Source organism: Notechis scutatus, chromosome 8 (assembly GCF_049901735.1).
Source record: "Notechis scutatus isolate UNSWTSFEM ecotype Mainland chromosome 8, rNotScu1.2, whole genome shotgun sequence".
NCBI classification, from domain to species: domain Eukaryota; kingdom Metazoa; phylum Chordata; class Lepidosauria; order Squamata; family Elapidae; genus Notechis; species Notechis scutatus.
In genome coordinates this window covers 12904451-12925494 of record NC_142016.1, presented here as the reverse complement: position 1 = coordinate 12925494, position 21044 = coordinate 12904451, and the positions used below count along the sequence as shown (strand labels likewise).

Below are 21044 nucleotides of genomic sequence, written 5' to 3'. Positions count from 1 at the left end.
CTGCCAACTGTTCGCCTGCCAACTCTAGAATTGCATCTTTTAAAATTATTTTGGTGAATGGTATTTAGAAAATAGAAAAACTTTTAGCAGTTGGGAAAAAAAAGAAAGAAAATCAACCACAGTCCCCTTTAAGCTTTTTTTCTGCAGATTGAGCTGAGCTGCTAAAAGCTAAAAAACTGAACTGGACTTACATGTTTTAATCAGTGGGCAAGTTACTTACTTACTCATTAATTACTTACTAAAAATTTTGCAAATTCCTGTCCTGTTTACTAAACCTGGAAATTCTAACATGTATTCTGATACATGACTATGGTATCAGAATGGTCAAACAAATGGCAACTTCAAACCTCAACAAATAAATGCTCTGTCTTACATATTGGCAAAAAAAAATATCAGAAAATAAAATACAAGCTGAATAGTCAAGACCTTGTTGATGATCCAAACTCTGTCAAGGACCTTGGAGTACTCATCTCTAATGACCTAAGTGCTAGAGCCCACTGTAACTACATAGCCAAAAAGGCATTAAGAGTTGTTAACCTAATCCTGCGTAGCTTTTTCTCTGGTAATATTACACTAATAACTAGAGCATACAAAACATTTGCTAGACCAATACTCGAATACAGCTCATCAGTCTGGAACCCACATTACGTATCTGATATTAATACAGTTGAGAAAGTCCAGAAATATTTCACAAGAAGAGTTCTCCACTCCTCTACTCGTTGTAGAATACCTTATGCCACCAGACTTGAAATTCTAGACCTAGACAACCTAGAACATGCTATTTGAGTGGGGGAATCTTCTTCCTGTGTATACAGAAATATAGGGGTGTCTGCAGGGAACTGGTGAGTAGAAAAGCTATTTACAATTCCTCTCCAGACAAGAAGATTTGAGACCTCCTACAAGTGCTCCAGACAGTTGCTTTTCAAAGGAATCCGCAAGACAGCAGTTTCCTGTGGGCTTAGAGCTCTGGGAGATGAGGGTTTTTAAAAATTGTGTTAACCTATTTCCTTTTCTAATCGTTTTCAAAAATGTTTTTTTTAAACTTAAACAATAATGTGTAATAAACAAACCCAAATGTTTATTCACCCTTTTCAGCTATTAGGATTCTTTGGATCGACAGGTTTAACAGCACTGGGTGAGTTTCCTTCAATTCTTAGCAAAATAAATTTTAAAGTACAAATTTAAGGACTTATTATTTTTCCTTTTGGAATAAACAGCAAAGGGGTGATTAGAACGTTGATTCTGGAAAGTTACAAATGGACTAAAGGTCCAGATGGATTTGAAAGAAGATTTTTGAATGAATATTAAGAACCCTTCATATGGGAAAATCCTTTTATTTTGAATTCCCTTTAAATAAAATTTTATAGTTGAAACCTTGAAGGTTGAACACTAGAGGGAATCAGAAGGAACTAAATGTTCAATTCAGACTGGAGGAAAATACTTTAACATTGGACATATTGAAGGATATTTTTGAATAATGGACCTAGAAGTTTATTTTAAGAATAAAATAAAATCTGCCTTTATAGATGGACTATGTTTAAAAGAAATTAGGGCAGAGGAACAAGTTTGCCAGACAAGATTGAGACTTGATTAGAAAGTAGATTTAAAAATGACAAGCTACAAGAACAATATGGAAAAAGATGCTACACTGGACATAAAAATGAAACTGGCTGATGTCTCAATAATAAACAGAGGAATACAAATAACAAACCAAAAGGGTGATTTTAGATAACTTTACTATATTGGATTTATAAAAGAGACTTTTATAAACAAGAACTCCAAAGAAGTTGAAGTCCATATGCCTTAAAGTTGCCATGGTTGAGAAATATTGCTCTAAGTCTAACCGTTACCAAAGCTGAGAGATACATATCTTAATTTCAGCAGTATCACGATTTCCACCCATGTTCCACGGAAAATGAATGAAATGAAATGCAGAGAATCTGAAAAATCAACAACAGAATAATAGAGTTAGAAGTTTTCAATCGCTACTCGGAGATGAGAAAATCCTCTATCATTCAGGACAATCTCTTCTTAAAAGCCTCCAGTGAAAAATAACCAGATCTCAAATGGTGCTCCAGGAAGACTCCTGGAGAAATTCTTAGTGACATCCCAGTTCTTAATTATCAGAAAGACGTGACTACAGTATTAATGGATTGTGATTTCCTAAGGAGCACCTTCTGCTCATGTTATAGTAGGAAAATGGGAGAACAGCAGAAACTGAAACACACGTCTCAAAATAGCTAAGTGCGTAATCTGAAAATGTCACAGGACATTAAAAGAAAATGCACCAGTTTTTAAAATATAACTTTCATTGATATTTTAACAAGATTTTTTTAAAAATACAAATATTAGAAAAGAAGCAAAGGAAGAAAGAATTATGAATAAAAAAAGAAAATTATTATAAAGCAGCAGCTTCCAACCTTTTTGACAGCACTTATAAATGCATTTATATTTTACCTTTTCTTGTTAAAGTTACACCGTAATTTCTTTCTTTCCATGAGCTACCCTTCCTACTTTTCAAACTCAATCCCATTTCCTTTTTTTCAGCAAAACATCCATAAAGGATTTCTAGTCACTGATAAATGTAGCTGTTGATCTTTCTCTAATCAAACAAGCAAACTAATTTTGCCATCTCTGCTAATTCTGCCATCTCCAGCAATCATTCCTCCATTGTGGGTACTTCAGAAATAGTTTGCTCATATACAGATAGTCCTTGACTTATAACCTGTGATGACCCGGGAAGCAGCACACACATAATAAATTCCCAAACGTAAATAAATTTCCTTTAATGCCTCCAACTTGACCCCACTGTTCAATTGTTTGCAGTTGGAGATTAAATTATTTCCAAAATAGTCTCCAAAAGAAAGAATTACAGTCCAAACTCAATGAACAGATAATGGAGAAATAAAAAACCCAAAACAAACTGCACTGAAGGAATTTTCATGACAGACCAGGATAATTAATTACAAACTTCAAGAAGATAACAAGACACAGTCCTTTGGAACAGCAGTCTCCAACCGGTGGGCCGTGGCCCACTGGTTGGCCCTGAGAAAATTTTGGTGGGCTGCAGAAATCTCACCCCCAGAGCATCCCCCAAAGCAATTAATCCAGGCTGCGCAGAAACACAAGGCTGCACCGTCCACATGGCTCATGGGAACCCCCCCCACCCACTTACTCCTTACCCGGCAAACTTGCCTGCTAAAATTGCTTATTTTTCCTTTTTCCGACTATCAGCTGTTCTGCTGTCCCAGGAGATTTAGATTAGCTAGGACGCAGGAAATGGTTGGATTTCTTGCTTTCTAGCTAGTCTTTAGATCTTCGGCTCTGCTTTTAAGCACAGCCGAACCTCCCTTAGGACTGAAGGTTCTATTATTCAGTGCAGACTCAAGGCAAGCAAATTTGAGAGACTGAGCCAGTCGATGGCAGATAGATAGATCGCTGAATGATTCTGTGAGCAACTCAATCTGCCTGCCTGCTTTGCCTGATTTTGAGTAAAAGTTGCTCTTTTTAAATAAAAAATTCAATATTTATATAAATATTTATAGTATTTACATACAAGCCATGCCCAGCCAGTTACATGACCACCAAGCCACACCCACAAATTAGGCCATGCCCACAGAATTGGTTAGTGGTCCCTGGGATTTAAAATTATGAGTTTGGTGGTCCCTGGGGTCCAAAAGGTTGGTGACCCAGCTTTGGAAGAACTCCAACCAAGATAAACCTCAGCCAGAAATAAAACACGCTTTGCTTCTAGCAACGCTGTGTTTTAAATGCCCCTCCTATATACTATTCCCCCAAGCTGCAACCAATGAAGGGTATCGTGGCTGCTTCCTCTCCTGTAAGCCATGTTGTTCCCTTCTCTGTTCCCTGCATGCCCTAGGCTGAAGAGGGGATGGGCCTGGGTCTTCCTCTGACTTCCCAGCCAGCCTCTGCCCTTCCCCAGCCCCCTCCACAACCTCCGGAGCCACACTTCCATCCACTGTCGGCTGTTCCTCCTCTCCCTCGGAGTCAGTCTCCAACAGGGCCATGACATAACCAGTCCTCGCACTTACACATATCACAGCATCCCCATGGTCACGTGATCAACATTCTGGCACTTGGCAACTATCATGTATTTATGACAATTGCAGAGTCCTGTGATCTCCATCTGTGACCTTCCCAGCTGACTTCCAACAAGCTCAGTCTTTTAATGACTGCATGATTACCTTAATATCTCCAGTGATTTGCTTAACAACCACAGCAAAAAAAAAAAAGGAAAATTAGGTGTGACTCACTTAACGACTACCTTATTTAGCAACAGAAGTTCTGGTCTCTATTGTAACCATAAATTGAGGACTACCTGTATAAAAATAACCAAAATGTACCTGCTGTTTATATTCTGCAAGAGATCAAGCTTCTCTTTATTCTAAACTCTGAATTGTTCTTCTATATTCTGTATGTCCTACCATGGCAGAGGGGTTGGATTAGAACAGTGGTCACTTTGGGGAACCAGTGGCGCTCTGGAAAAGCTCCCCGAGAGAGCTGGAGTGGTACCTGCAATAAATTAAAATGATTGGTAAAAAGGGTGGAATCCTGTAGATGATTTTCAGGATCTCTTCTCATTTAAAATTAGAGTTAAGGTCCAGGAGTTGGCGCTGGATTGAACACCAAGGTCCTTACTTTTTTTGTTCTTAGGCCAGGGGTGGGCACTACGGCCCGCACTGGTCGTCCAGTGCGGCCCGCCCCTGAAAACAACCCTGCCATTGGCTTGCCAATCGCTATGCGGGCATTATGCCCCAAACCAACACAGAGGTAGTGATTGGGGTAGGGAAAAAAGGCAAAGGCCTCACTCACCTTTACCTCTCGCCCCACGTGCCCTGCCTAGCCACTGGGCTGCTTCTTTCCGCTTCTTTCTTCTTCTGCTTTTGGCTGCACGAGGAAAGCAGCAAAAGTCTTTCTTTCTCTCCCCAAACTCTGCCAGAAATGAGTCTTTGGGACCCTGCAAGGCCTCCTGCTCCAAGAGGCTGCGCCGGTGTGACAAATCTCAGAAAAACTCATTTCTTGCAGAGTTTGGGGAGAGAAAGAAAGATTTCTGCTGCTTCTGCTGCTTTCCTTGCATGAAGCCAAAAGTCTCTCCCTCCCCTCCCCGAGAATGGAGCTGGAGATGGTATCCTGCAATTTCAAATAAAGAATGATCGATCGGTAGAAAAACGGGGTGGGAAATTTTCCTGTAGACTGTTTTTGGGATTTTTCCAGGATCTCTGGTCTGCGGGATTTAAAATTATGAGTTTGGTGGTCCCTGAGGTCCAAAAGGTTGGCAACCCCTGGATTAGAAGACCTCCACTCAGGGCCTAGGAGGGGGGAAAGGGGCGTCCTAATCTTTGCTACCCTATTAAATTCTAAAGTTCTTCTAGGCCAAGAGTTTGCCATTGGCTGAGCAACATGGGGCCTGCATTAACCTTTGAAGAGCATCAAGTTGAGGAAGCTGTGCTATATGTTATTGGAGCAAGATGGGATGGAATTGGAGGGGTCTGCCACAAAACAAGTTGAATTACCACCCCAGAGTGACATCATCTTGCAAGCCTGCCTTCCTTGTGAGGGGTAGTGGCATCTACGTATGCACGGTGACATTGCTGTGCATACGTAGATGCCATGAAAGCACATCTTGTTCATTGCTTGCCAGCAAAAAAACAGCCTAGGTGGCTTTTTGTCTACCAGAAATAGCTAATTTCTGGCTGAGAGCAGGCCAGCTATAGCTAGCCTTTTTTTTTAGTGGTTGCTTTTGTCGCATGAAATAATTAGCTTTCCCGAACAACACTCCTTACATATTGATTGTTTTGCAGCCCCCTGCTTGGTTTTTTTTTTTTTCAAATGTTCTAGGAATCTAATTGACTTCCCAGGTTGTTGTATAGATGCTTAAAAATATCGACGTTCAATGCAAGCAGCATATCCAAGACGAAGAAATGCAATTAGAAACTTTAGCACATCGTGTCTCCTGTGATCTTGCATTAATGACAACTCTGAGAAAATTAACAGCTTTCATAGCAGTGTCAATGCTGAGCCCACCTGGGTGGACAGCTGAAAATTAATCTTAATACCGCACGGGATTCTCCCTAATATACAAAAAGTAAAACAGTTAGCATGTCTGGCTTCATACAGCACACAACAATCTAAACGGAGAAGTCAGAAGTAGTTGCTATTATCATGTAGCCTGACATGTCAAATGACCTTGTATTTTGCTTTCCGGTCTCATTTATAGACTGGAATGTGCTGGGCTATATGTGGCTCCCTCGCCCCCAGAATTGCATTGCCAAAATGCACCCACCAAATGGCTAATTTGGAGGCAAGAAAACTTTTGTCGTTTTTAATAAGGGTGGAGATGTAAATGAGAAGTGCCTAGGATGCAAGCAAATGTTTATTTTTTAATTTAAAAAAAAGGTTTTAAAATGACAGTTTACAAATGACATGAAAAAAGAGGTTACCCTGGACATCCAAAAGACACTAGCTGATATTTTAAGAATTAAAAGGGATACACAAATAACTAACTAAGAGAGAATGACCTGGGTAATTTTCCTATATTGGATTTACAAAAGAGGCTTACTAAAGCTTTGAAGAATTTTGTGAAACGGGACATTTAAAAACCAACAAAAAGAAATCAGGTTCTAGGACATTATTTGAAGGTATTAAAGGTTCAAGTTCGTTAGAAGTAGGAGGAAGAAATATAAAGTTGCTTTATTTGATCAAGGCTAAAATAGAAATATTACCACCTCTGATAACTCTTAATGGATTTTTGCTGATCAGAACTGAACAGAGACGCTTTAAGAATTTGTTTATAGTTAAGAGACATTGATTGTATCTTATTTTAGTTTATATTAGTTTTTAAAATTATAATGTTTAATAAAACTACTGTTAAAAAGGATTTCTATGATAGGGCTGAACCTATCAAACTCCCTGCTCGTTGGGTGTTTACGAGAATCTGATCTATGTGTTTCAAGGATTCCACATCTCCATGCTTCCATTCCCTAACAAAGGATCTTTAAAAGGACTGTAAGGAATATAGCGTTGAATCTTGACATGACCGGACTCTCTTATATTTGAATAGGCTTAAAAATAATGGGATACCATCTGCTGCAGTAAGGGAGCAGATGCAGCGTGGGTCATAATAGTATAAATCTGTTCAGGTTTTTTGACATTTTTCAGTTTCAGAAACTGAGAAAAGGTGGACAGATGAGTTAGAATGGAATACATTACTGAAGCCAAGTTAGAGACAATTGTCAAAAGGAAGCTGAAAGCTTTTTGGGGAAATTGCTGAAGAACAGTGTAAGGAAAATGCCTGTTACCTTTGCAATGGTTCAGTCTACAATGGTATTTCTCAATCTGGGCTGCTTTAAAATGTGGACTTCAACTCCCAGAATTTCCCAGCCAGTATGCTCACTGAGGAATTCTGGGAGTTGAAGTCCACACCATCTTAAAGTTGGCCAGGTGATAAATGAACCTGTTTCGGGAGAAGACAGGGCCACGTCCATGCCCAAGAACCTTTTGTACCTGGGCATCCACAAGGGTGAGCATGAGTGTCAAACAACCACAAGGTGGCAGATGCATCATCATAATTGAAACTCTATTCCTGGCTGGGAGAAATCTAGGAGTTAAAGTCCACCCATCTTAAAGTTGCCAGGGTTGGGAAGCACGGTCTTAACCACACGGTCGCTTAGATCCCCCTGCAGAACTAAACCTTAAGAGAAAACACAGCTCCACAATAGGGTAGGTGAGTCATGTTTTACTTGGGTTATTGAATAATCCACAATGGGCTGGACTCTGAGAGGAAGAAATATAAAAATATAGAGTGGGGGAATGAAATGGTGGAATAATGTCTCCCGGAAAAGAGCAGAGCTAGTTGCTTGCTCTTGCCACAGTAGGTAAGAGCCTCTCCTCTCTTTTAGCCTTTAGGAAAAACTTTAAATCAAGGGTTTTCAAACTTGGCAAGGTTAAGACTTGTGGACTTCAACTCCCAGAATTCCTGAGCTAACATGACTGGAGGTAGAATCCTGGGAGTTGAAGTCCACAAGTCTTAAAGCTGTCAAGTTTGAAGACCCCTGCCTTAAATCCTGGCTATGCCAGCTGGCCTAAAGGAGAAGCTGTTGGCTAGAGGTGGTTTTAGGGCATGGACAGAGAAGTAACTCCCACTTCTCCCTTTCAGTTTGTTTAACTTTCTGTAATTGTAATGTTTTATAATTGTTGAATGTTTGTGTGTTTTATCTTGCTTTAAACTGCGAGATGAACAGCAAGCTATTTTCCAAGGCATAAGGGAAATTTTCTGACAGTGAGAACAATCAACCCATGGAACAGAAGTTGCCTCCAGAAGTTTATTTTATTTATTTATTTATTTATTTTATTTGATTTGTCAATCGCTTACAAGATAACAGGTATGTATAAACATAGTTATGAATACATGAAATGGGTACATATAAGAAAAATAAAAGAAACAATAGGACAGGGACGGTAGGCACCTTGGTGCGCTTATACACGCCCCCTACAGACCTCTTAGGAAAGGGGTGACGTCAATAGTAGACAGTCTAAGGTTAAAGGTTTTGGGGTTTGGGGAGGAAACCAGAGTCAGGTAGAGTATTCCAGACATTGACCACTCTTTTGCTGAAGTCGTATTTCCTGCAAACAAGTTTGGGGCGGTTAACCTTGAGTTTGTATCTATTGTGTGCTCTTGTGTTGTTATGGTTAAAGCTGAAGTATTCATTGACAGGTAAGTCATTGCAATGTATGATTTTATATACCATACTTAAATCAGACCGAAGAGGGCATAATTCAAGGTTTTCTTGGTCTAGAATTTCAAGTCTGGTGGCATAAGGTATTCTACAACGAGTAGAGGAGTGGAGAACTCTTCTTGTGAAATATTTCTGGACTTTCTCAGCAGTGCTAATATCAGATATGTAATGTGAGTTCCAGACTGATGAGCTGTATTCAAGTATTGATCTAGCAAATGTTTTGTATGCTCCAGTTAGTAGTGTGATATTACCAGAGAAAAAGCTATGTAGGATTAGGTTAACAACTCTTAACGCCTTTTTGGCTATGTAGTTACAGTGGGCTCTAGCACTTAGGTCATTAGACATGAGTACTCCAAGATCCTTGACAGAGTTTGGATCATCAACAAGGTCTTGACTATTCAGCCTGTATTTTATTTTCTGATTTTTCTTTGCCAATATGTAAGACAGAGCATTTATTTGTTGAGATTTGAAGTTGCCATTTGTTTGACCATTCTGATACATAATCAAGATCTTTTTGAAGGGTAGCAGTATTGTCTGTGGTATTGAACAGCTTTACATCATCTGCGAAGAGAACGCAGTTGCTCTTAATGTGATCACAGGGGTCATTTATGTAGAGTATGAAGAGAGTTGGTCCTAGAACACTGCCTTGAGGAACACCACTATTGACAGGTACAGAATTTGATAGGACACTCTCAATTTTGACCATTTGTTGTCTGTTTGACAGGAATGCTTCTATCCAGTTATGCAGTTGTCCAGAAATACCATAAGATTTTAGTTTTAGGAGTAGTTTGTCGTGTACCACTGAATCAAAGGCTTTACAGAAGTCTATGTAGATTGCGTCTATTGCTTTGCCCTGATCGAGTTGTGTCATCCATATGTTTTTGCAGTGTAAGAGTTGCAGATTACAGGATAGTTTTTTTCTGAAACCAAATTGTTTATTAGAGAGTAGATTGTTTATCTCTAAGTGGAGGATAATGGATTGGTTAATAATTGATTCCATGACTTTACAGGTGACGCAGCATAAGGAGATTGGTCTGTAATTTTCAACTAGGCTGGGGTCTCCCTTTTTGAAGATGGGGATGACTGTGGCTTGTGACTATAGGTTAGGCAAGGAGCTGGTCCTGAAAGATTTTTCAAAGATTATGCTTAGAGGTTCTGCTATGGCAGTGGATAGCTTTTTTAAGAAGTAGGCACATATTCCATCCGGTCCAATAGATATAGTTTTAGATTGTGTAGTGCTTTTTCAACATTGTCTTCTGTAAAATCGATATGTATTAGATCACTGTAGTTGTCTGTGGTTTGGCTAGGAAATACTGGGCATGATCCATTGCTGTTTACAAAGACTGAGCCAAAGAATGTGTTAAAGAGGTTGGCTTTAATGGTGTTGTCATTGCAGTCTTTACCATTAGGTCCTATCAGGGGTGGGATGGACCTTGAGTCTTTTATTTTGTTGTTTACAAAATTGTAAAAAGCATGGATGGAATTGGTGCGTAGAAGGTTTTCCTCTTGTTTGATGTGATAATTGGTGCATTCAGTCTTTATCTGGTGGCATAAATTTTTGTATCGGCTTTTAAAGTTGGCAACATGACCAGATTTGTTTTTCCGCCAGAGTGATCTCTTTTTTGTTGTGGGAGCTTCATCCCTGGAGGCTTTCAAGAAGAGATTGGACTGCCATTTGTCAGAAATGGTGTAGGGTCTCCTGCTTGGGCAGGGGGTTGGACGAGATGACCTACAAGGTCCCTTCCAACTCTGTTAATCCATCTATCTATTCAATAAATTTGATAAATAAAGAGTCGAAACATTGACTAATCCACTATATACCATTAGTCTGAAGGCAGAAGCAGCAAAGGATGAGAATCAAGGAGAGAAGCAACCTAAAACTAAGGAGAAACTTCCTGACAGGGAGAGCAATAAACTTCATCACAGGAGGTTTTTCAAGAAGAGATTTGCCATTTGTCCAGAATGGCATAGGGGTTCCTGTCTAAGCAGGGGGTCGGACTAGAAGACCTCTATGGTCCCTTCCATGTTACCTGCCATTCTGACTTGTCATGGTGTTCTGCGTTAATATACACCAGACTGATAAGAATATAAATTTACTGCTTCAAGCAAAACCTGAGGGGAAGTGGTATGTGTGTGTGTGTGTGTGTGTGTGTGTGTGTGTGTGTGAGTGTGAACCTTTTCTTCAGGCAGCTTCAGAACTGTCCTGCCCTACAGCCCAGGAAGAGTGAAGGCTGCAGCTTCATACCCTCCCATCTCAGGTCTCCTCTGGTTCCTTCCTCCTCATTCTCTGGTGAAACACTGATTTTTCCCTCCTTTGTTCCTCCTCTAAATTTTGCAATGGTACATTTCTGTGTTGACAACTAATTCCCGGAGCCAGTCCGGGTGAGAAGGCTCAGGTCCTCTTCTCCATGCTTGGGTGAAGCAACAACTGTACAGTCACATGATGAGGTTATTGCTAGTTCAGTGAGTAAACTACGTAAGGCCTGATTAAGCATATAATGGGAACATTGGCTTTGAGTCTGATTTTTCAGATTAATTGGTACATAGGTAGCCCTTGACTTGCGACCGTTTAACCACTGCTCAAAGTTACAACGGTGGTGAAAAAGGTTATGATCGGTCAATTCCAGCATCCCTGTGGTCCCGTGATCAAAATTCAAGGAGTTGATAACCAGGATGTATTTACATGATTTTAGCATCTTCCTGGGCAGAGGTCTCCAACCTTGGCAACCTTAAGCCTGATGGACTTCAACTCCCAGAATTCCCCAGCCAGCTTGGCTGGGGAATTCTGGGAGTTGAAGTCCACCAGGCTTAACGTTGCCACGGTTGGAGACCCCCTGCTCCTGGGGTCATGTGATCAACCACTTTTTTTTTCTCCAGGGAGCTTCCAACTCTCGAAGTCAATGCAGGGGGGAAGCAACATTTGCTCAATGATCATGGCAAAAAAGATTATAAAACTGAGTTAGAATAGAATAGAATAGAATACTTTATTGGCCAAGTGTGATTGGACACACAAGGAATTTGTCTTGGTGTAAATGCTCTCAGTGTACATAAAAGAAAAGATACATTCATCAGGAGTCGAGAATCATAAGGTACGACACTTAATGATAGTCATAGGGTACAATAAGCAATCAAATCATACTAGGAAAGAGTCAATTAAAAAATCATAAGAATACAAGCGACAAGGTTACAGTCATACAATCACAAGTGGGAGGGGATGGGTGATAAGAAGTAATTGGAAGATTCACAGTGATAGTAGTGCAGACTTTGTAAATAGTTGGACAGTGTTGAGGGAATTATTTGTTTAGCAGAGTGATGGCATTCAGGAAAAAACTGTCCTTGTGTCTAGTTGTTCTGCTGTGCAATGCTCTATAGCGTCGTTTTGAGGGAAGGAGTTGAAACAGTTTGTGTCCGGGATGTGAGGGGTCTGTAAATATTTTCACAGCCCTCTCTTTGACTTGTGCAGTATGCAGGTCCTCGATTGAAGGCAGGTTGGTAGTAATTGTTTTTTCTGCAGTCCTAATTATTCTCTGAAGTCTGTGTCTGAGTTGTTATTCATTTGATAACTGCTGTTGCTTAGCAATGGACATCCTGGTACCAATTGTGGTTATAAGTTGAGAATTACCTGCACACCAATTGCAGCGCTTTAGATTTTAAGGGTGGGTAGTCCACGACTTAAAATAGTCCATTTAGTGACCAAAGTTACCCCTGGATTGAAAAAAGTGACTTATGACCATTTTTCACACTTATGACCATTACAGCATTCTCATGACCATGTGATCAAAATTCAGATGTTTGGCAACTGTGTCGTATTTATGACGGTTGCAGTGTCCTGGAGTCAATGTGATTACCTTCTGTGACCTTCTGACATACAAGTCAATGTGTTGTGGTCCACTGGCAGCCTGCAGAGATGGCAGCAGAGTCGGACAGTGGGGAGGAACATGGGCCAGTCCGGGAGTCTGGGGAGGACTTGGACGAGGGTCCTGCGTCTGATACAGAGATGGCGCCAGGGCCATCTGGGAGTTATGTGCTGACTCTGGAGCCTCCAGAATCTGACAGCAGTGAGGCAGAGAAACAAGGGGAGCCTGTTCCCAGTGTGCATGTGCGCAGAGCTGCCAGAAGGCAAGAACAGTTAAGACAAAAGGGGCAACTCGGGAGTAAGGCTTGGAGGTGATTGGCCCTCCCATAAGACATAAAGGAGAAGCAAAGGGACAGGAACCTTTGCAGGAAGCAACTTTGTTCGTACGGGTCGGTTTGAAACCTGAAGCTCTGTGTTGAATTTGTGCTCCGGTTGGCCTCGTATAACTAATTGGAAATTTAGTCGTTGGCAGCATTTCAAGGAAGATAAAGGTGCGTGCTTATCAGACTTATCCTGAAGGACTTTGGCAGACTTCCATGGGACTCTTTACAAACTGTTTGAGACTCATTATGGGCTGTGAATGAATAAAATTCACAGCCGATTCACCTAACCGCTCTGGCAAGAAAAATCGTAAAATGGGGCAAAACTTACTTAACAAATGTTTCAACAACATAAATGTTGGGCTCAATTTTGGTCGTAAGTTGAGGACCACCTGTATGAGTCTTTCTTGCATGTATCTGGCAGTACAATCTGATCTTTGTTGGCATGCAAAGTTGGTGAGAGTTTTATTTCCAGCTCAGAGATCCATGCCTTTGGATACAGAGGAAACAGATGCTTGAAAAATTCTCCAAATAATTCCAGGGAATTTACTCATGTCCCAAAATGTTACTTATTTTGCAGAAAACAAACATTAATTCCAATCTTGACAGACAACTGTTAGTAACAAGGACTGAAAAAACTATTCGTACTGGCTTATTATTAAATCAGACAGTCTCACCTGTAATTAGAGATTCTCAGGAGTAGTGGGCATTTTCCTAAAGTTCCAGTCCTCAGTGTTCTGAATAAATGCTGATTTAAGTAGATAGTTGCTCAGTGTTGAACCCTGTCGTTGATTTGTTTAGCTTTGGCTACAATGGACTAACTTCCGTTTGGTGGAGTCTCCCTTAGATTGAAGATAGTATATCCTATTTGGAAAATTTATAGGTTTAAGGCAGTTTTGAGCATGCACCACCATCATACTGTGAAAAGTTATAATCCAATTAATCTCTTCTAAAAGATTAGTTGAGAACCAGCAACCAGTGGCTTCTGTTCCCGTTTTTCAAGCCAATCATTTACCAATCCAAAGTTCAGTGACGCAATGTTTCATGTTCCATTCTGTGCTGAAAGGCCAGATTCAGTCACTGGCTTTGCAGATAAGCTGAAAACCACCACTCTATCAGCTACATGACCCCAAACTAACCCATTTTCTGGATCTGCCCAATACATACAACAACAAATCCACAGGCTTGAATTCAGGCAAGTTGGACCACCCAAAAATAGCCCAAGGAAGGTTGTTGGAAATAACTCAAAGCCAACAAAAAAAAACTTCGTTCATTGAAAACAAAGAGGATTTATTAAAAAGAAATATCAGATGGTTTGCAAAGCGCCAGTAGTCTTTAGAACCTCAACAAGCAGGTTCAAATCAAAAGCTACACCTTTAGAACCTCAAAACATACTTGATATAGTTTCATCTCATCACCCAAGTTCCCTCCTCCCTCATTCTCTCCCAACTTCAAACTCCTTGGATTGCTCTCAGATGTTGCAGCTAATTCTAGGATGTCTCTAGGGAGAATCCTTCCGTTATGTTCTCATCTGTACCCCTCTGTACCTCTTACTTTGGCTACCTACATGGCATTTTTCCTTAGCATTAAGGAATGTAGCATCCCCTCATAAGGGCCTCTTTCTAATTTATGAAGATAAAATTTTTAAAAGCTCATCATATACTACCATTTTTCCAAAGAGATTATAACAACCCCCCCCCAACATAATAATAATATAAAAGGCATATTATACATAAGATAAAAATATAAAAAGGCTTAACAATGGAGCATGTCAAAAGTATAAAAGCAAAGCATATATATATACAGGGAGATATATTTCATTTGACAACAGATTAACAGAGTTGGAAAAGACCCTGCAGGTCATCTAGTCCAACCCCAATTTGTGAAACCTTTGTGAAATCTTATATACTATTTTATTTTGAATTTCCTTATTTCTTACAAGATTAACACCCACCAAGTTGGGAAAGCAACAGATCTGGCTGAGTCTCAGACAAGAGTAGACTAGTTACAGCTCCACAATATTTATATCCATAATTTACTCAACCCAGTTTTCTGAGTTTGTATGACACATAGAACCATGAACAATGGATGACACATGGGACCATTGAAATAAATATCCATCTGGGTTCAGTTCCAAGTGGGGAAAAAGACACTGGAAACATGGAGGCTGTTTGGAAAGATGGTTTAATGGTGGACACCAGGACCACATGGCTTGGAGCTCCAAAGTGAAAAGGAAGGATGATCACATGCTTCAAGGTGAGAAGGGAAGGTCAAGAAGGAAGAGATCAAGAAAAAAGGGCTGAGGGCCTGAGAGTGCCTAGGTTTTATAACCTTCGTTGAGATTTGAATTGAAGCTTGTTTCTAATTGGTTGTCAGACTCCCATGAGGCCATGCAAGGACAACTCTGTAGGCTGTCCTGTGTTCCAGGCTTGGTTGAGCCTTGCTGGATGATGATGATGCACTGAAAGGGCTTTTGAGCAATTGAGCTTTACCTGGAGATCTTTGTTATGTAAAGTATTCTGGCCCAGGCCTTAATGGCCCACCCATTAACAAAGGTGGGGGTGAGCTGCTACTTCTGAGGTGAGTTCCTGCTTCTGAGTTTCTACTCTTTTTAGGGGAAATATTCTGCCTTTTTAATATTTCCTAGGATATTTCAATATTCTAGGAGAGGTGTGGGTGCTAACTTCCTACAGGACCATAACCCAAGTTGGGACAAAACACGGAGCAATAAACCACACAGGTTGGGTTCAGACATACTCAACGATGGTACAGTGGCCTATCAGTGAACAAACCCTACATACCCACCCAGGATCCGGTAGCCAGCCCATAAAGCCAAGTCGGCAGGACTCGGATTGACCCCGCTCTGACATTTAACGCAGAGCAGAAGGAGCAGTTTCGGTTTATGATCCCGCAAAAGGCCGTCCTGCGGACGCGGCTTCTAAAGGCCGGGCTGGGGAGCGGTCACCCAAAACCGAAGAGGAGGCGCTTCCTTTTCCAAACTCGCCCGAAATGCCTTTAAAATACCCTTGTACAGGAGCCCCCGCTTCCCCGCCCCTCATTCCTCCTCCAGAGAGCAGGCAGCGTGCGACCCACTGACGATGGGTGGGAGCCGGGCGCTGGGTGGTGGGGGTGGGGTGGGGTGGGGTGCCCTGCCTGACAAGCGACCGGGGGCGGCGGCGGCGGCGGCCTGGAAGGAGGAGATGCTGCCGAGACATCCAACCGCACGCGCGCGCCCTCGGCCCTCGGCCCCCGCCTCACGGCTCTGCTTAGAGCGAAAGGGGAGGGCAGAGCGAAGGAAGGTGGGGAAAAGCGAGGGTTTCTGTGCCTGCGCGCGTGTGCCTGTGCAATCGCTATTACAGTAGACCAGCTGAAGGGTCAGCCAGGGAATATATTTATACACTCCGGCGCGCGCATGCCCGCCCAAGAAGCGCTCTCCTCAGCCGGGCCAGCCTCACTTTCTTCGCTTGGCCGGCCTCGGCTGAAGAAGCAGCAGGGTCGCCCAGCTCGGAGCTTGAGAAGCGGACGAGCCGTTCCAAGCGCCGGAGAAAAGAAGCGGCGCAGTCGCGGAGCCGTTCCGGTCGGGAAGGCGAGCCTGCCAGCCGGCGTGAGGCGGCTACCAAGCGAGAGGCTGCTGAGGAAAACGGTACCCGGCGGCACGTGTAACGGGCGTTTTTAGGCCAACCTGGACCCCGGGGTGGGGGGTTCGCAGATGGCTTTTCCGGAGGGGCTCGGCCATCGCCACATCCCGCGCTTCGGAAGGCGCCGGGAAAGCCAAGGCCGCGGGACCAGGCGGGGGTGGGCTGGGGTGGGGAACACGCGCGTCCGGCCGCCCACGGGATGGTGGGTGGACAGGCGCCTCTGGAGGCGTTTGAGAATGGACGGGATGCGCGGGAGTCGCTCCGGGGGTGCCCGGAGCTCCCGGCAGCGGAGGGGAGAGATGCGGAAGGCACTTCCTTATTCCCAGTCCGGCTGGCAGGCGCTCCCGAGGAGGGCATACTGCGCAAGGCGGGTGGAGGCGGGCTGGACGGGCAGGGCCGAGTGGGACCTTCGCCGGGGCTTCGCTTCTGTCCCTCTTCCGGATTCTCTCTGCAAACGCTTCAATCTCCTTCAATCCCTTTTCGCGCAGTCCGCAACCAGGGCAGAACTGGACTCGCGGGGGTGGGCGGCTGGGGCTGGGATAACGGCTAATCAGAGTTGGAAGGGACCTTGTAGGTCATCTAGTCTAACCCCCCCGCCCCGCCCAAGCGGGAGACCCTACACCATTTCTGACAAATGGCAGTCCAATCTCTAGGGGGGGGGGAGGGGTGTCAGGCGCTGCTGCTTCCTTCGCAAATGCCTATACCCGCCCCGTTTGCAATCCGGGGGGGCAAGGAACGTTACTTCTCTTCGACCCCACTGCCCCCCTCTTTCCTAATCCGAAGGAGGCTCCTAAATCCCTTTCGCGGGCTCTCTGGGCGAGAGGGGCGCGCGGTGTGTCCCCCCTCCGGCCCACCTCTACCCAGGAAAGGCTGCGGTTGAATTCGCCGCGCGACCGCCAGGACACCTGTGGCCGCTTTCCTTCCCCCTTTGCAGGGTGGGGTCGTGGCCCGCTCCGCCCCCCACCCGTCGCCTTGGGGCTTCCTCTTGCCCTTTGCTTCCCCTTCGCCTGCCTTTCGCGCCCGCTCCTTTCCGCCGCCGGATCGCCAAGACTTGATCAACCGAATTCGCTCGGCCGGGGGCGCCTCCCGTTTCGCCCCCATTGATAGGCTCCTGGCCCAAGCCCCGCCCCCCTCGTCGCGCACGCTGTGTTGTAGGTCGGACGAGTAACCTCTGAGAAAGTTCGCCGGCGGCGGCGACCGCGAACGGCTCCTGAGTTTGCGCCTTTTGTTTTGGTTTTGGTTTGGTTTTTAATGTATCCTGCTGAAATGACCACCTGCAGCCTTAGGACAAGGTGGACTTCCCTCCCTCTAATCCCCCCCCTTCCCGCCGGAGTTCACACGATGGAATAAACCCCAGGCTGCCAACTACAGCATCTCCATCCCCCCACCACCCCCATACGCCCCTTTTGTGCTTAACATACTGAATTAGTTGAGGGATCCAGTGAACACAACTTTACAAACTATACTTTGAACTTCACTTGGCTATAACGTCCTTTTGACTTAGTGCAACACTCGTTTAAAAAAACACCTACAGGTTATTCAGTAACCCTGATCAACCCTTATGGCTTAGACCAGGGGTCTCCAACCTTGACAACTTTAAGCTGGAGGACTTCAACTCCCAGAATCCCCAGCCAGCTTTGCTGGCTGGGTAATTCTGGGAGTTGAAGTCCTCCAGACTTAAAGTTGCTAAGGTTGGAGACCCCTGGCTTAGACTGAGCCATGCCTGAATTTAGCCATCCCCGCCCCCGCATGACGCTATCTGGTTTTGCAACATGTAAGCTTGTAGCTCAGTTATGTCTGTTCACTGCAACTAGAAATATTTCTGTTTTTATGTTTAAAGTCTTCTAAGAAAAAGATTTACCGGTATTTTTACTCTTGACTCTTGTTAGTATTAGCAGTAAAGATGTTTTTTTTTAATGTTAGCATTATTTGTACTGCAGTATATTATTAAATGTCTCCGTTCCAGAATTGGAAATTCCTCCCCCCTCCCCAAGAAACGGAACAGTTTTCTCTTAATTTCCAACACTCGGAGATCCGGGAATTGGTCTCAGCTCCCGACGGAAATCCTGTTTTTCAAAGCTGAAGATTGCATTGTGTGGGGATGAGAGGACCAGGAGGGTGGAGGAAGACTGTTACTACGACTATTCTTAAATGAGGTGTTTCCTCTCCAGCATTAAGCAGAAGTTAATTCTCCTTCCTGAGAGAGAACATTTCTGCGGCCCATAGGGAGTGTTCCCCCACCCCTTTTTTTTGTTTGTAAAAATGTTGGTTTTAGACTAGCAGCTTTTGAAAAAGGACTGCAGCTAAAAAGTGTTGGGGGTAGATGTTGTGAATACCGAAGGATTTGGATTAGGTTCCCAGCATTTTTGAGTAGAGCTGCTCATTAAGTGTAAGAAATGAGCAGGTTGAGCTGGAGCATGGGGTTAAATGTGTCATCAGTTTGGAAACATTGCGTTCCCACAAGAGATCCAAGTCTAGCTCCTCCCTGTGAATTCTCTTGACCCTTATCTAACCACCAATTAGGCTTGACTGTTAGCACCGGTAGTCCTCAACTTACGATCACAATTGAGCCCAAAATTTCTGTTGCTAAATGAGACAGTTGCTAAGTGAACTTTGTCCCATTTTACGACCTTTCCTGCCACAGGTAAATCACTGCAGTTAAGTTAGTAAAATGGTAGTGCAGTGAATCTGGCTTCTCCATTGACTTTGCTTCTCAGAAGGTCATAAAGGGGGATTACATGACCCCAGGACACTGCAACCATCGTAAATATGAGTCAAATGCTAAGCGTCTGAATTTTGATCGTGTTTTCACGGGGATGCTGCAAGGGTCATTTGAAAAACGGTCCCTTTTTGCAGTGCCATTGTAACTTTGAACGGCCTGTAAATGAACTATTGTAAGCCAAAGGCTACATGTAGATCAGATTCTCGTGTCTAGGTAGCATGGAATAAACTTTCAGCGCTTTGAACTCTGCTTCTGTTCCCGGTTACTTGCACGTGATGGCAAGACCTTCTTGTAAAGGCAGTGAGAATGTCCTGGAAGGACAGCCGGAGGGAACTTGCTCCCAAGCCAGTGGTGAGATAACAGTGGCTTGAACCTGAGCCAAGAAAGTAATTTGGGAAAACGACTGGGACGCGTCCATCCCTAATTTACATGAAGACAAGATGAGGGAGGGGGAAACACATTCATGCAGCTAGTCCTCGGCTTACAACAGTTCATTTAGTGACCGTTCAAAGTTACGACACTGAAAAAAAATTGACTTAGGACCATTTCTCACACTCACCATCTTTTAGTATCCCCACGATTACGTGATCAAAATGCAGATGCTTGGCAACTGGTTCACACTTATGACCATTGCTGGTCACGTGAACACTTTTTGCAGCTTTCCGGCAAGTGAAGTCAATGAGGAAGCCAACCGTGTTACTAACCACTGCAGCGATTCACTTAACAACTGGGACAAGAAAGTTCATAAAATGGGGCAAAACTTACTTAACAAATGTTCTTAAGAACAGAAATTTTGGGCTCAATAGTAGTTGTAAGAAGAGGGCTATCTGTGTACTTCAGAGTTGGTATTGAGCAGGTTCTGACCAGTTCTGGAGAACCAATAGCAGAAATTTTGAGTAGTTCGGAGAATTGGCAAATCTCACCTCTGACTGGCCCTGCCCCCATCTATTCTCTACCTCCCCTTGAGTCCCAGCTGATCGGCTGGATCTTCTTTGGTTGCCCTGCACAGGAGAACGGAGCTGGGAAGCAGGTTAGTGGGGTGGGGAGGGAATGGGGATTTTGCAGTATCCTTCCCCTGCCACGCCCACCAAGCCACGCTCACAGAATTGGTAGTAAAAAAATTTGAATCCTACTACTGCTGTACTTGCAAGATTGTTGCTTATAGCTGTTACATTACAAGTAATCGTGACCTATATGGAATTGCTTTCTTAGTCTGGTCTATCTTATAGGGCTGAGATCTCTCTGAAAAACCCTTATAAGTTACTTCTGGTCACAGCAGATAAAAATTATCTGACTTCTTCCTAGTTTTTTTAAAATTTATTTTTTAATTTTAATTATGAGAATACAACACAATACATCCAACTTAGCCATGTTACACATATATACATTTTATACCATCATTTATAATTTCCTTTTTTAATATATTAATTACTAATTAATCTAATCATAACTACTAACATTTCTACCTTGTCTTCTGCTATATAACCATCGATAAAATTTATTCCATGTTTTATAATATTTAGGCTCTCCTTTGTCTTTTATTTCTAAAGTTATCAGAATCAGTATCTGATTCTGCGCATGCCATAATTTTTCTTATTATTTCTGTTTCTGGAGGTATGATTTCATTTTTCCAGTATTGTGCATATATTATTCTAGCCACACCATCAATACATGTACTGTTAGATACATTATTTCCTTCTTAAATTTTTCTGATATTATTCCTAGGAGAAAAAAATTCCGGTTTAAATGGAA

General features: G+C 43.0%; 2 protein-coding genes across 6 annotated transcripts in view; one reads left to right on the top strand and one right to left on the bottom strand.

Moving 5' to 3' along the window:
* The window catches only part of LOC113417639 (digestive cysteine proteinase 2-like), a 68349-nt gene extending 54682 nt beyond the window's left edge, over positions 1-13667 (bottom strand). Inside the window, exon 1 of the mRNA XM_087970691.1 lies at positions 13610-13667. The gene's annotated coding sequence lies outside the window, so the exon portion shown is untranslated. The remainder of the gene's footprint in view (positions 1-13609) is intronic.
* FGR (FGR proto-oncogene, Src family tyrosine kinase) overlaps positions 7659-21044 on the top strand; it is a 68014-nt gene continuing 54628 nt past the window's right edge. Inside the window, exon 1 of one of the 5 annotated variants that reach the window (XM_087970694.1) lies at positions 7659-7744. The gene's annotated coding sequence lies outside the window, so the exon portion shown is untranslated. Of the gene's footprint in view, positions 7745-16103; positions 16576-21044 lie in introns of those variants that run through there. The other 4 variants (XM_087970693.1, XM_087970696.1, XM_087970692.1 and 1 more) reach the window with 4 other exon arrangements.